The sequence below is a fragment of the Callithrix jacchus genome, chromosome 6, assembly GCF_049354715.1.
Source record: "Callithrix jacchus isolate 240 chromosome 6, calJac240_pri, whole genome shotgun sequence".
NCBI lineage: Eukaryota > Metazoa > Chordata > Mammalia > Primates > Cebidae > Callithrix > Callithrix jacchus.
Window position 1 is genome coordinate 27,431,329 of NC_133507.1, and position 15,662 is coordinate 27,446,990.

Consider the following 15,662-nt stretch of genomic DNA (forward strand, 5'->3'; position numbering starts at 1 on the left):
AATCAGGATTGTGTTAGAATTGTCTTAACACACCTCAAGTTTATTCTGGACCGTTACTCAACTAGTTTATATGCCAGTTAACACCTATTCTATTTAACAGATGAGCTATTAAGAGTATACATAATCTGTGATCACTGTCAAAAGGATGCTCTTAAACACAAATAGAAACAATGTGTGTCTAGCACCACTCTATGTGTGTAAAGTTAGCTTACCTTTAACTGAAACCTATAAAATACTGGAAAGATGCTGACATACCATTTCCAAACCTGCAATTATACATAAAAGTTCTCTATTTCCAAAGCGTATTTTTAAAAACTCAAAATTAAGAAATGCACAAATAATGACAAAGGTTATTCATACACGTTAACTGGCACCAATCCAATCTTCTAATGCTAACTGGCACTACTCCAGTCCCCTCCTAAAAATGTTTCTGATATATTTTCTTGGAAGAAAATATTTCTGCTGGTATGTGCCTAAAATAGAAGAAAAAGGAAAGCCAGCCTGAATAACAAAGCCAGTGTACAACACTAAGCACCATACACACTAACAGCAATACATAAATAAGTAAATAAAATATCAAACAGAGATGTAATTGCTCACTTAAGTGGGTAAAAGTTTTTCCAATTTCCTTCAGCTGATTTTAATATCCAGAAAAATGAATTTATATCCATTTACATCTTGAAAAATGGTGTTGAAAATAGGCTTTTAGGCAAAAGTCAGAGAGCTCCATAGGCACACTTTAACAGAACATTTAAGGAGCTACACATTAGAAAAACTTTGAAGCACATCCTGCTGGTGTCGATATAAACTAGTATAACTTTTAAGAAAAACAATTTGGCCACTGAAGTGTTCATATCCTTTGATCTAGGTAAGCCCACTTTAGGGGATATTTTCGAAAGAAGTATTTTTTAAAAAGAAAAATATTTTACAGCTACACACAGAAGTGTGTTCAATGCAATACTATTTAAGATGATGAAAAATTAGCAACCTAGAAGTAGACAAGTCAAAAGACTAGGTTAATTATGGACACATCAACTGAAGAGAATTACAGTTACTGCAATGAAAACAATTTCAACAGATAGTTAAGTGAAAAAAACATAAAACTGCACAAATTCTTAATTATTGGAAAAATGCAAGAATATAGTAAGATAGAGAAGGGAACAGGAAAAAAATGAGATGACCAAACAATGATCTTCTGGTGGGTAGATAGGTAACTTTTCTTGATTTCATTATTATTACAGTATTGTTTAAGCAACAGATATAGCAGAAAAGCATTAATTTAAAAACCTTTGCATGATTCGGAACAAGCAGCATAGCAAATACAATGGCTGAAAACGCTTAGCTGGCAGTTGGTCTGATTATTGCAATGATTATTGCAATTTATACCTCAATTTCTATGAGAACAAAGAACAACAATATAAAGAAAACAGTCTCTAAAAAATATGCTGGTACTGAAATACACCACAATTATTTCATAAATAAGAAATGTAAACAAAATCAGATACTTTAAAATAAGTTTTAGTAGCCTAACCAATAGCTTTTAAAAATATAAATCTTTTCATTTCCTTTTTCAAAATGTTAACTACTTATCTCCACCTTTGAAAGAAATGAATAGTCTGAATGAAGAAAGCAGTTTTACTTTGTTCATAATATGAATCAATGGCCCTTTTAAAAACAAAGCTAAAATTATGAGCATATTAAAATGTCAACATATTGTTAAATTAAAATATACTGAAATTAAAAGAGGGGGTGTACAGAAGTGAAAATTTAAACAGTTGGCATTTCAATTGATTAAAAAAGACTGATTTAAGCCTATCACATTTATCTTTCAGTTAACATTTTAAGTTTAAGGAAAATGACATATCAAATGAACCTCCTCAATATGTCATTTATAAAAACTGACAATTGACTGTTCGAACAACCAATCCAAAAGAAAACCCTGTTAATGGAGATGATTTTGATTCTAAGATTCTTAAATGACACTCATATTCTGAACTAAAAATGATAGGAGAAAGTCAAGTTTGATTCTCTGTGAACACCTATTTCCTGTCCAAACAGCCCTTTTGTTCTGCTTCCCTGCTTAATTTTAGTGTTCAGTTTGCATCAGAAAATAAAAAACAATGATAAAATGTAGCACATACAGAATCATAAAGGAGCAAAATTATAAAATAAAGGATCATAAAAAGATTAGAACAAAAATCCTACCAACAAAACCTCCACAATTTTCTGTTTGCTTCACCTCAGATTAACTTCACTTGAAGCTGTACTCCAAAGCAACCAAACCTGAATACCAAGCTCCACCCTCTCCAATTCTAGTGGCTGAAGAGTAAAATCTCCTCCCTGTTAGTGAAACTGATAATTGTGATTGGATACAGCTAATATCCATTATTTTAAAGAACTTTTCCTTGCTAGCAGGTTAGGTTAGATACACTAAAACCCCCTGGATAAGCTGGTTTCTTAAAGAAACAGTAAGAAAGGTTTCAGTTTTCCCATCATATACTGTTGCTTACCCTTGTCTACGTGAAAAATAAACTAAGTGACATAAATGAAAATCTCACAGAAGCAATTTTAATTTGAAGTTCAGTGACCAACTGTTTAAATACAATGCTTTTAGCCTAAATTATTTGATTATTTTTACGGAGCAATGAAGGTGAAGTTATGCTTTAAAGACAGATTATTTTTAATAGAGTTCATACTTTATCTTAAAACTTTAAAACGGCAACAGAAAATCCATTACAATATGTTGCTAAGAGGAACAAACCAGTATTTTTTCTAAGACTTAAAGAGAGAACTAAAGCTTAAGTGAAAATATACAGCACTAAAATACTGAAAGCAAAAGATTCATTTCTAAGATGTCTATCAAATTCACTGACATTTATGTTCTCGGTATCACAACAGAGTATAAATTTCAGTGACATCAAAGGTTGCTATTTCTACTTAAAACTGAAGAAAAACCGGGCAGAAATATTATTTATATTACATTTAACAGATCTGATATGTGAGTATTTTACCAAGGTTAATGCTTAACCATTTGCAAACAGATTTAATAGCAAAAGGCACTTGTTCTAATGACATGATCAGGTATAAAATTTAGAAAAGTTTAAGTCTTTTTCATCTTTTTTTTTTTTTTTTTTTTTTAGGTATGGAAACTACTTCGCACTCTATTACTTTAAAGTGGCATGGTCACCCTAAAGTGAAGTATATTCCTCTTAAACTTCTCACTAAGCTACATTAATATTTTTACTACAGAGGTCCTAAAGAGACACTATTTAGGAACTCCAATTGTTAAGCAAAAAAGACCTACTGTCACTTTATACATAACAAGTTTGCTATTTTTATACTCTAAGTTTATATATTTTAATTAGAATTGCTTATGTTTTAGTAGCTTGGCCCATCAAACATTACTCTGACATTAATCACCATCTGATTGATTTAAAGGCATTTAATGTGTAGTTTACTGTGTAAGTATAATTTTTACCTCTACCAAAAATCCTGTGATTCATAAACTGAAAATTAAAGCATATTATTAGAGTGGCTTCTCCTTTAAATATGTTTTCAATGTTCAGTTTGCAGCAGAAAACAAAAACAATGACAAAACCTTTAAACATTTTAAAATTTAAAGTTTTCAACGTTCAAAATCTTGTAACTATTTTTCCTCAGAGAAAATTCACATATTAGAACATAAAGCCAACAAAATTGCTTTGACAAAGGCAACCCTTTGTAACAAACTGAAAATTCACATAATTGCAACTAGACATGAATATGGAGCAATACCCTGCTGAAGCCCAAACAGCTGCATAATCTATTATGCCCTTTAAGTGGACAAATTGAAAGAGCCAATTCACAGAGGTCTAGTCCCAAGATCCTTTGCAAGGATTCACTGCTTTGAATGCCCAGCACTTCATGAGTCAAGTTCAGGTTTTCTTCCCACTGTGTGGACATTCCTGCAAAAGAACACTGGAAGCAGAGAAGGTACAGAAGCAATTGGCAGAAAGAATATATAGCCTGAATTACAGCATAAGACTTGAGGGAAATTGACTGTAGATGGACAAAAGTTTAATGAAAAAAAAGGAGATGGCAAATATTTTAATCTTAAAATCTGGCAAGCATAAAATGAGTAGATAGTTATGGAAACTAAAACTCTTGCTCTCGCATCAGCTTTTTCACTTCAAAGTTAAGTATGAAACAAACATGAATCATACACTAATATAACACCAAGACCACTATCAATCTATATATAACCAAGAAAAAAGCCAACTTGGACTTAGTGATTGATTCCAGATTGTTCTAAGATCTCTGGGACCTGCTTGAAAGAACATCAACAAGTTGATTATCATTTTAGGTAGCAAACAGGTTAAAATTAAGAGTAGCTTATTCCATTTCTAAATCAGAGGCAGCAGAAAACAACAGCAAAAAATAAAAAGAAAGCAACGTCAAAACCACAACATTTGTAACCAAAATAATATGAAAACAATATTGCTTCTCAGGAACAAGGAGCCTGCAAAAAGCTCTGGAGCTCCCTGATTGCATGCCACCACAATACTTTTTAAGCATCAAGTATTCAAAGGATGTATTGTATATTATTTGTGGGAGCCCAGAAAGTTTCCCAAATCTTATCAGCTAAAAACAATTTAGAAGAGAACAAACCACTGAACAATTTGGTCCCACTTCATTTTTGATTAAAAAGACCCTACTTATATAAAGAATCAATATCTAGACTATCAGGAACAACTTTTAGCAGAATATATAGAGAACAGGGGAAACACTGTTTAGAATTTTGAAGGATTCCAGATAGTTCAAACTGCTCTTCCTACAAAAGAAATTAATCCTGGGCATTTTCTCTAGGCACAATTGGTGGTTTATTGTAGCTGATAAAAAGACCACCCTGACATTAGCAAAACATGACCGGGATCACTAAGGATAAACTCTGAAAAAACACCATTCGATGGGTAATAAAACATAAAAAAAAATTTCCCTGGCAAATACACATTGCCTACAAAAGTAAGGTGTATATTTGAGCTTGCAATTCCTGATGTCTATCTCCTGATTCCTTAGGGAAAAGATTACAAGGTATGTATGGGGAGTTGGGGAGGGTGGTAATGGCCTATTCATTCAAACACTGAACAGGAAGGAAATATAAAGGAAACATTAAGGAAACATACAGATAAGAAAGCATAAACCAAGCTGATAGGATAAGGTATCTTTCTATGAAAGACAGTAAATTGCTTTGTTTTAGGTCTCAAGGGATAAACAAGGTCACCGATTAATGCAGAATAAAAAGAAACAGGGATCACAACCGTGACACAAATATAAAAGAGAATGCATTTATAATACCTATTAAGATTTTAAGTCATAAATTTTCATGTGCCAAATAACATATTATATATCATCTAGGAAAAAGTGCGAGACACAGAAAAATGAAGAGAAAATAGACAGGCCAACTCTAAATTCCCTTCTCCTTAGCAGCCTAAACCAGAATAAAAATAAATAAAATATTACATAAAAGATGAAGACTAATTCTTTATATAGCTACCAAAAGAACTTTTCTCAACCACTTTCGTCAGTCAAAAAGAAAATGAACAATTCTGAAAAGCAAAAGTTGAATAGCTAACATTCTCTATGAACTACACAATAACATTGAAAAGTTAACGGAGTTAGTTTATTCATTCACCAAATCTTTTGAACGTCTATTATGTGCTGAGGATACCACAGTAAATAAAATGGATGTAGTCCCTACCATTGTAGAAACTTACGGACAAGACCAGTGCTGCCTCACAGAAACACAATGAGGGCCACATGTGATTTTCTATTTCTCAGTAGTCACATTGAAACATAAAAATTGGCTGGACATGGTGGCTCACACCTGTAATCCCAAGATTTTCAGAGGCCAAGGCAATCAGATCACTTGAGCTCAGGAGTTCAAGATCAGCCTGGGCATCACAGTGAAACCCTGTCTCTACAAAAAATAAAAAAAGTGTTTTTAAATTAGCCAGGCGTGGTGGCACCCGCCTGTAGTCCCAGCTACTTGGAAGGCTGAGGTGGGAGAATCTCTTGAGCCAGGGAGGTTGAGACTACAGTGAGCCAAGATCACGCCACTACACTCCATCCTGGGCAGCAAAGGCAAGGCTGTGTTTCAAAAACAAAACAACAACAACAACAGTAACAAAATTAATAGGCCGGGTGCCAGTGGTGCACGCCTATAGTCCCAGCCACTTGGGAGGTGGAGGCAGGAGAATTGCCTGAACCAAGAAGGCAGAGGTTGCAGTGTGCCAAGATCGCGCCACTGCACTCCAGCCTGGACAAGGGGTCTCATAAAAAAAATCTTTTTAATAAAATAAAATAAATAAAATTAACACTAATAGTATATTTTAACACAATGTATGTAAAATATTACTTCAATATGTAATCAATATTTTTTAAATGGAGTTATTTTCATTATTTTGTACTAGAAATCAAGTTCCTATTTCATACTCTGTACATCAATTCAGATTTGCCACATCTCAATAGTCAGATGTGACTATTTAAATAAACCATGGTAGCCATTAGCCACGAGGACTATAAATTAGTATCTATTATTGCAGAAGACTCTGTCTCTGCTGTCCAACACATTTGCCACTAGCCACATAAGGCCACTGAGTAAGCACCTGAAATGTGACTAATACAAATGAGAAACTGAATTTTTAATCTTAAATTAAAATTTATTAAATAGCCACAAGTGGAGCTACCAGACTGTACCAATCTGGAAGAGGAAATAGACACTAAAACAATTCACACAAACTTAATGAACTGGTGTTGTTACAAATGTTTATGAAAGAAATACCCAATATTAAATGAGCACATGAAGCCAATAGAAGGACCTAACCTATTTTGTGGTATTCAAGGAAGGATTCCTCAAGAAAATCACAATTAAGCAAAACCAAAGGACTTGAGTAGAGAAAACTGAAAGCACAGTAAAAATAATGAAGAAAAGTAACAAGAGGTAAAATAACATATGCTATTTGTAAAAGAATGATTTGAGGATCACAAAATCAAAACTTCACAGGAAGGCAGGAGGTGTGGAAGCAGCCCTACCACTTGGGAAAAAAATAAAATAAAAGTCTCCCAAGCAAGTCCTGAAACAAAACTTGTCCCATCCTCACTCAGTAAAATCCAGCCAATCCAATCTTCTGTCAAATTCAAAGTCAAGTCAAGCATGTTGTGTACGTGCCATTTGTGCCAGCAGTTCCCTTCACTTGGGAAACTTCCTCCAACTTCTTGATTTTAGAACTCAGAATCACAGTTCCAAATTTTTTACACAGGACAACCTTTGGGGCAGTGATCCAGTTGAAGTGAAACTGTTTGTAAAGCAATTTTTTTTTTTTTTTTGGAGACAGAGTCTCACTCTGTCGCCCAGGCTAGAGTGCAGTGGCAAAATTTTGGCTCACTGCAACCACCGCCTCAAGGGTTCAAGAGATTCTTCTGCCTCAGCATCCTAAGTAGCTGGGATTACAGGTGCCAGCCACCATGCCCGGCTAATTTTCATATTTTTAATAGAGATGAGGTTTCACCATGTTGGCCAGGCTGGTCAACATCTTGACTTCAGGTGATTCACCCACCTTGGCATCCCACAGTGCTGGGATTACAAGCGTGAGGCCCCGAGCCAGGCCTGCAAGGCAATTTTCACAAAATACTTTTTGCCAAAAATACTTAGTCATTTTGGCCAGGGGAGGTGGTCCACACCTGTAATCCCAGGACTTTGGGAGACCGAGGTGAGCGGATCACCTGAGGTAAGGCGTTTATGACCAGCCTGGCCAACATGGTAAAACCCCGTCTCTACTAAAAATACATAAATTAGCCAGTCATGGTGTAATCTCAGCTACTCAGGAGCCTGAGGCAGGAGAACTGCTTGAACCCAGGAGGCAGAGGTTGCAGTGAGCCGAGACCATGCCACTATACTCCAGCCTGGGCGAGAGTGAGACTCCATCTCAAAAAAACAAAAAGCAACAACAAAAAACTTTAAGTCTTTTTTTAAATGTTCTGACAGACTGTAAAAGCTAAAGAAACTTCCACACACTCTTTGGTACCACTGATCAATTTAAACGTGATATCCTCAGAGACAGTCTCAGAATTTAGCACCTTCTATTATTTGGGGTTTTTTTGTTTTGTTTTGTTTGTTTTTGAGATGGAGTCTTGCTCTGTCGTCACCAGGCTGGAGTACAAAGGCGCAATCTTGGCTAACTGCAACCTCTGCCTCCCGGGTTCAAACGATTCTCCTGTCTAAGCCTCCAGAGTAGCTGGGACTACAGGCCTGTGCTGCCACGCCCAGCTAATTTTTCTTATTTTTAGTAGAGACAGGGTTTCACTATGTTGTTCAGGTCTCGATCTCTTGACCTGTGATCCACTCACCTCGGCCTCTCAAAGTGCTGGCGATTACATGCATGAGCCACCTTCTATTATTTCTTTACTTCCTACACACTTATCAAAATCTGAAAATTCTTTATTTGTTGGTGCGTCTATATTTCTCAACAGACTATAACTGAAGGCAAGAGACCTTGTATTGTATATAGTTATACCCTCAGCACTTGGCACAATGTCTAGATAGACCAGGTGCTTAAATACTTGAAAGAATAAAAACTGCAACTGCAGGAGTTTTTAAATATATAAATGTAAAAATATGAGCAGGTGCAGTGGCTCACGCCTGTAATCCCAGCACTTTGGGAGGCTGAGGCAGGCGGATCACGAGGTCAGGAGTTTAAAACCAGACTGGCCAACCTGGTGAAACCCTGTCTCTATTAAAAAATACCAAAAAATTAGCTGGGCATGGTGGCTCATGCCTGTAATCCCAGCTACTTGGGAGGCTGAGGTAGAAGAATTGCGTGCTGGGAGGCAGAGGTTGCAGTGAGCCAATATTGTGCCCCTGCACTCCAGCCTGGGCTACAAAATGAGACTCCATCTCATGAATGAATGAATGAATGGAAAAATATTACTCATCAAAATTTATGTAATACAGCTAAACCTCTGCTCAGAAGAACATTCAGGCTGGGCATGGTGGCTCATGCCTGTAATCCCAGCAGTTTGGGACACCGAAGCAGGCGGATCACAAGGTTAGGAGTTCGAGACTATCCTGGCCAACATGGTGAAACCCCCCATCTCTACTAAAATACAAAAAATCAGCTGTGCGTGGTGGTGCACGCCTGTAGTCCCAGCTACTTGGGAGGCTGAGGCAGGGGAATCCCTTGAACCCGGGAGGCAAAGGTTGCAGTGAGCCAAGATTGCGCGACTGCACTCCAGCCTGGCGACAGAGTGAGATCCATCTCAAAAAAAAAAAAAAATTAAATAAAAAACAAAGAAGAACATTCAATAGCATTAAATTTTTTCATTACACAACATAAAATACGAAATGTAGAAGCTGCAATTTTTTTAAGTTAAAAAATTCAAAAGCGGGCTGGGCACAGTGGCTCATGCCTGTAATCCCAGCACTTTGGGAGGCCAAATCGCTTGAGCCCAGTTCAAAAAAAAAAAAAAAAAAAGCCAGGCATGGTGATGAATGCCTGTAGTCCCAGTTACTCAGGAGGCTGAGGTGGAATAATTATTTAAGCCCAGGAAGTAGAGATTGCAGTGTACCTGGATTGCACCACTGCCCTCCAGCCTGGGACATACAGCAAGACCTTGTCTCAAAAAATATATATTTTTTTAAACAAACACACATATATATGTTTGTATATCTGCAGTATATGGCAAAGTTGCTATCCTAAATCCTAAAACATAGAAGGTTTAAAAGGGTATCACAAATATAAAACGCCTCCCAAAATGGGCAAAAGATAAACTAGAAGATGTCTAATATCCATGTCTTTAATATGAAAATTAATTACAGAAATACATAATAAATCCTACAGAAAGGGAAGGAAGGATGGAGGGTAGATGGGTAGATAATAGCGTTGGTAAAGACATACAAGAGTGTATTCTCTCATATTTTTGGTAAAATTTGGTATTAAAGTTTGATGTTGGTCAAACTTTTAAGGACAAAATTTGGCAATATTTATGAAAAGACTTTAAGAAACATTCATACGCTCTGATTGAGTAATTTGTAAGACAGACTAAATCCTAAAGAAATAATGTAAAATACATAGAAGTAGCTCTTATCACACTACTTATAAGAAAAAAATAATAAACTAATGTAAGTTAAACCCAACTGATAACTAGTTAAGTTACAGTACCTTTTTTTTTTTTTTTTTTTGAGCCGGAGTTTCGCTGTTGTTACCCAGACTGGAGTACAATGGCACAATCTCGGCTCACCGCAACCTCTGCCTTCTGGGTTCAAGCAATTCTCCTGCCTCAGCCTCCCGAGTAGCTGGGACTACAGGCGCACACCACCATGCCCAGCTAATTTTTGTATTTTTAGTAGAGACGAGGTTTCATCTTGTTGACCAGGATGGTCTCGATCTCTTGACCTCGTGATCCACTCACTTCGGCCTCCCAAAGAGCTGGGATTATAGGCATGACCCACCGCGCCCGGCCAAGTTACAGTATTTTATAAGATGGAACTGTCCATGTGGTTAACTACTAGTCACACATGGCTACTGAGGACTTGAAATTTGACTAGTTCGGATTGAACATGGTGGCTCACGCCTGTAATCCCAACATTATGGGAGGCTGAGGCCGGCGGATCACCTGAGACCAGGAGTTCAAGACCAGCCCAGCCAACATGGCGAAACCTGGTCTCTACTAAAAATACACAAAAGTCAGGTCGGGCACGATGGCTCATGCTTGTCATGCTGGCACTTTGGGAGGCCGAGGCAGATGGATCACCTGAGGTCAGGAGTTTGAGACCAGCCTGGCCAACATGGCAAAACCCTGACACAAATATTAGCTGGGTGTGGTGGCACATACCTGTAGTCCCAGCTACTGGGGAAGCTGAAGCAGAATACCATGAACCCAGGAGGTGGAGGGTGCAGCGAGCCAAGATGGCACCAATGCACTCCAGCCTCCGTCTCAAAAAAAAAAAAAAAGATTAGCCAAGCGGGGTGATGTGTGTCTCTAGTCCGAGCTACTCAGGAGGCTGAGGAACAAGAATCACTTGAACCTGGGAAGCGGAAGTTGCAGTGAGCTGAGATTGCACCAGTGCCCTCCAGCCTGGGAGATAGCAAGACACTGTCCCAAAATAAAAAGGTAGCTAGTCCAAAATGAGATATACCGTAAGTGGAAAATACACACCAAATTATAAAGACAGGGTTAAATAAAATGTATTTCACCAGTTTCTCTTTTTTTCATAATGGGGCTATCAGAAAATTTTAAATTACTTAACGAAGCTCCCATTTGTGACTAGAGTTCTATTTCTAGTGGATTTTGCTGGTCTGAGGTATATAAGCCACAGTATGAGGTTTCAATTTTATTTTGCATATTGAAAAGCTACTGGAGGGTTTTGAGTCGGAAAGTAAGATACTCTAACTTACACATTCAAATGAAGCAGAAGAGTAGAAAAGTTGAAGCAGCGGTACCAGTTAGATGACTTCTATTATCATCTTATATAAAACAAGGAGGTGAGGCAGATTACATTTGGGATAAGTTCTGAAGAGCCAGCCTGACAATGTTTAGAATTAACTCTTTAAGTTTAGGATATTAAGAACACACACACAGGCTGGGCGCAGTGGCTCACACCTATAATTCCAGCACTTTGGGAGGCCGCAGAGGGCAGATCATGAGGTCAAGAGATGGACACCACCCTGGCCAACATGGTGAAACCCCCGTCTCTACTAAAAATGCAGAAATTAGCTGAGCGGTATGGTGGTAGGCACCTGTAGTCCCAGCTACTTGGGAGGCTGAGGCAGGAGAATCACTTGAACCCAGGAGGCGGAGGTTGCAGGGAGCAGAGATGGCACCACTGTACTACAGCCTGGCGACACGAGACTCTATCCCCCAAAAAAAGAAAAAGAAAACGAAAAAAACCCCACAAAGACCAGGGATATACCTGACAAAATGTTAACAACGGTCATCTATGATTGGCTTTTCTTAGTAACTTTCTATTCTTTCTCACAGTTTGGTGGGGGGGAACTCCATACACACACTGCCCTTATAATCAAATAAAAAATGAGCTTTTTAAAAGCAGAATACAGCCCTATCAAAACAAAGCATCCTGATATTTCTCTCCAAACTATATATTTTAAAAAATGAAACCATCTCTACTCCAGGCTTCAAACAAAAAGGTTATTCAAAGCTATATGTAAATTCTCATTTACAAGAATGAAACACAAAACATACAAACACATCCATCGTCAGTATATTAAGGAAACACTATTCCCTAATTTGTCACTGTGTCTCTGTTAGTATAATGAAACAGATCCTCGGTGGCATTCTCTGATTTAAAACATAAATATGGAGTTAACAAATCCTGAAATGCCACACAACTTTTCAAAAAATGTTCTAAAGGACACAAAATATAATTCCACAGAATAACACCTTGGTCCTAATGCTTTCCCTCAAAGGGCATGCCATTTGACAGGTGTTTTCCTTAACTAAAGTCTGTGCAAAACTGGAAGGATAAGCTTAGGCCAAGTTTCTTTTATATGACTATGCTAAGGCACAAGAGAAATTTTTAAGTAATTTGCTAGAGATTAGAGGGGAGGAGAGGAACAGCAGAGAGAGTAATTTATTTTACATACAATCCAGTGTTTTTTCTACCATACTATTTTTGCATTGAAAAGGAGACACCAAACAGTGCCAGACTTTCTACAATGTGACTTCAAAAGAAGAGTCATTATATACAGGTTAACAAGAATTTTGGTTTTTCATGCAAATGCTTAGTTCAATCGCTATGGTGATGAATCTTCCATTTAAACATAATACAGAATCCTAATGCTTTTCATTCATTTTATTTCTAAGTATTTCTATCTATTCTAGTCCTGATTACCTAATACCTTCCGAGGCAATCCACGTTAAGTATTTACTCTAGAGAAATTCTTGTACTTCGCGTACAAAGAGCCGGAAACAAGAAATGTTCATAGAGCAAGACTGTTTATAGAAAAACAAAATTTTAAAAACAATGAAAACACGGTCTAACTGCCCATGACTTATGGCAGATTAACATATCATAAAGCAATGAAATGAACTACACCCACATACTATTTTTATAAAGCTCAAAAGAAAAGCAAATTAAATACCACACTGTTTGGGCATACAAACATATGTGACAAAACTACTTTTCAAAAAGTCGCGAAGTGGCGTACACAAAATCCACTGGATAAGAAACTCATAGGCAAATGCAAGTTTTAGTAATGTTCCAGTTTTGGGTTTGTGGGAGGAGTCAAGGATTTATGAAGTTTTATCTGTTCATACTTCACTGTGTTATGTACTTTTTTGTGGTATTAAATATATTTTGATTACTTCTTAAAACCTTTACTGACATATACTTGAAAATAAAGTGCACACGTATTTGAAGTGCAAAATGTGTAAATTCTGACATGCATACACCCAGAAAGTTACCACTACAGGATAATAAATCCATCAACTCCTGTTACTTTCCTCCTGCACATTTATAATCTGTTTCTCTTTAAATATATTTTAAAACCTTAAAAGTTTAGGTATTTCACACTTTTAAAAAATCGAATTCTGATATTGGTTTGAAAGAGGATTTAAGGGCCGGGCGCTGTGGCTCAAGCCTGTAGTCCCAGCACTTTGGGAGGCCGAGGCGGGTGGATAACGAGGTCAAGAAATCGAGACCATCCTGGCCAACATGGTGAAACCCCATCTCTACTAAAAATACAAAAAATTAGCTGGGCATGGTGACGCGTGCCTGTAATCCCAGCTACTCAGGAGGCTGAGGCAGGAGAATTGCCTGAACCCAGGAGGGGGAGGTTGCGGTGAGCCGAGATCACGCCATTGCCCTCCAGCCTGGGTAACAAGAGCGAAACTCCGTCTCAAAAAAAAAAAGAAAGAGGAATTTAACCCTGTTTCTCGGAGCATCAAAATAATTAATTCTGCCCAATGTTTTTTTGTTTGTTTTGGGGTTTGAGACGGAGTCTTGCTCTGTCCCCCAGGCTGGAGTGCATGCAGTGGGCAGTCTCGGCTCACTGCAACCTCCGCCTCTCAGTTTCAAGTGATTTCTCCTGCCTCAGCCTCCCGAGTAGCTGGGGTTACAAGCGCGCGCCACCACGCCCGGGTAATTTTTGTATTTTTGGTAGAAACGGGGTTTCATCATGTTGGCCAGGATGGTCTCGATCTTCTGACCTCGTGATCCGCCCGCCTCCGCATCCCAAAGTGCGGGGATTACAGGCGTGAGCCACCGCGCCTGGCCTATTATGCCCAGTTTTCAGGGCCAAACAACTTAATATAAATTATCTGTAGGTAACCCCAAGGCCCTAACTTCGTCACAACTGGTCACAACTTCCGAGTTACGAAGGTAAATCATAGAGTCCCAACTGTGTGGTTAGCACATGACTTCGACACCAAGTTAAAATGATTTCAAACGCCACATTCTTTTGTACTTCTTTAGGTAGCTAGAGACAAAAACTTGAAAATAACTATTTCAAAAGAGCAGACAGAAAATTCAGAATCCTAAGCAAGCTAAACCCAAGCAGGGAAAGACGACCAATTCCCTTCCCGGCGCCAGTCAGAGCGAGCTGGAGACTCCGGGCTGCCCCCGGGCTCATTTCTGAAAACACTGCAGGTGGAAAAACATCCCGAAGAAAACCCGAGACTCGGAGGCGGGGCTGACACGCCCGAGAGTGTTCCGAACCCTTCCGACCCCTGCCCGCCAACCCACTCGGGCAGCGCGCATCGCGGGCTCCGCGGCCCTGAGAAACTGAGGTTCCCGACCCCGGCGCGCCCACCCTGACAGGAAGCGGCCCCGGGCCACCGGCGCCGCGTCTGAGGTTAACCCGCCGCTCTTCGCACCGCCCCTCTCCGCGGAGCCGGGAGTCTTCGCCCTCGCGGCCCCGGCGGGCCCACCACCTGCGCGCCGTCCAGCCGCCCTCCGCTTCCGGCTCGCGGGAGCCGGGAGGGACCGGGGGCGGGCCTCGCCTCGCCTCAGCCCGGTGGGGGAAGGGAGCGGGCGGGGGAGGGGCAGCGCCGGGCCGGCCAGGCCCCGCTTCTCACCTGGCGGCGGCTCTCTCCGCCTGAGATGCTTCCCGCCGCCGCCGGTACCTCCGGTGAATGGGGACAGGTGAGGCTGCCGAAACCCTGCTCGCTCCAGCTCAGCCGCCGCGGCCCTTCCGTCCGCTGTTTATTAAACTTTTCTGTTTGGCTGTTCGGCTTATGACGCGACCGCCAAGGAGAGCCACTGGATTGGCCGGCTCCCGGCGCTGACGCGACGGCCCCCGCCCGCACCCTAATTATTACCGGCGTGGGCGGGGCCGCAGGCCGGAGGAGGCGGGGTCAAGACTCGGAGAGCGCGGCAATTGGCCGGAGACAAGAAAAGAGGCGGGGCGGAGCGAAAGAAGACGCTCCTCAGCTCTCCGCACCTCCGCTGTACTTTGCTTCACAGTCCTCGTTAGGGCTTATCCCGCTGCAGTTTCTCTACCTCCGATAGCTACGGGAAAACGTAGTTAAGGGGTCCCGCGGAGATTCTCAGTGTTCGATTAGGTCCCTCTGCTACCTCGCAGGGAATGGCGTGGCCCCGTCTCGGATTGAGGCACCAAAAAGAGTTGCACTCCACCTGCCGCTTGTACAGTAAAGAATTCTGAGCTTGT

The 15,662-nt window shown here is 39.9% G+C and overlaps 1 protein-coding gene across 7 annotated transcripts in view; it reads right to left on the bottom strand.

The window, feature by feature from the left end:
* ZFAND6 (zinc finger AN1-type containing 6) overlaps nucleotides 1–15,187 on the bottom strand; it is a 56,168-nt gene extending 40,981 nt beyond the window's left edge. For 2 of the 7 annotated variants that reach the window (XM_008998516.4, XM_002749206.5), the window contains exon 1: nucleotides 15,070–15,187. The gene's annotated coding sequence lies outside the window, so the exon portion shown is untranslated. Of the gene's footprint in view, nucleotides 1–2,205; nucleotides 2,293–14,804; nucleotides 14,970–15,069 lie in introns of those variants that run through there. The other 5 variants (XM_035303999.3, XM_035303998.3, XM_002749207.6 and 2 more) reach the window with 3 other exon arrangements.
* Nucleotides 15,188–15,662: the final 475 nt, after the last annotated feature.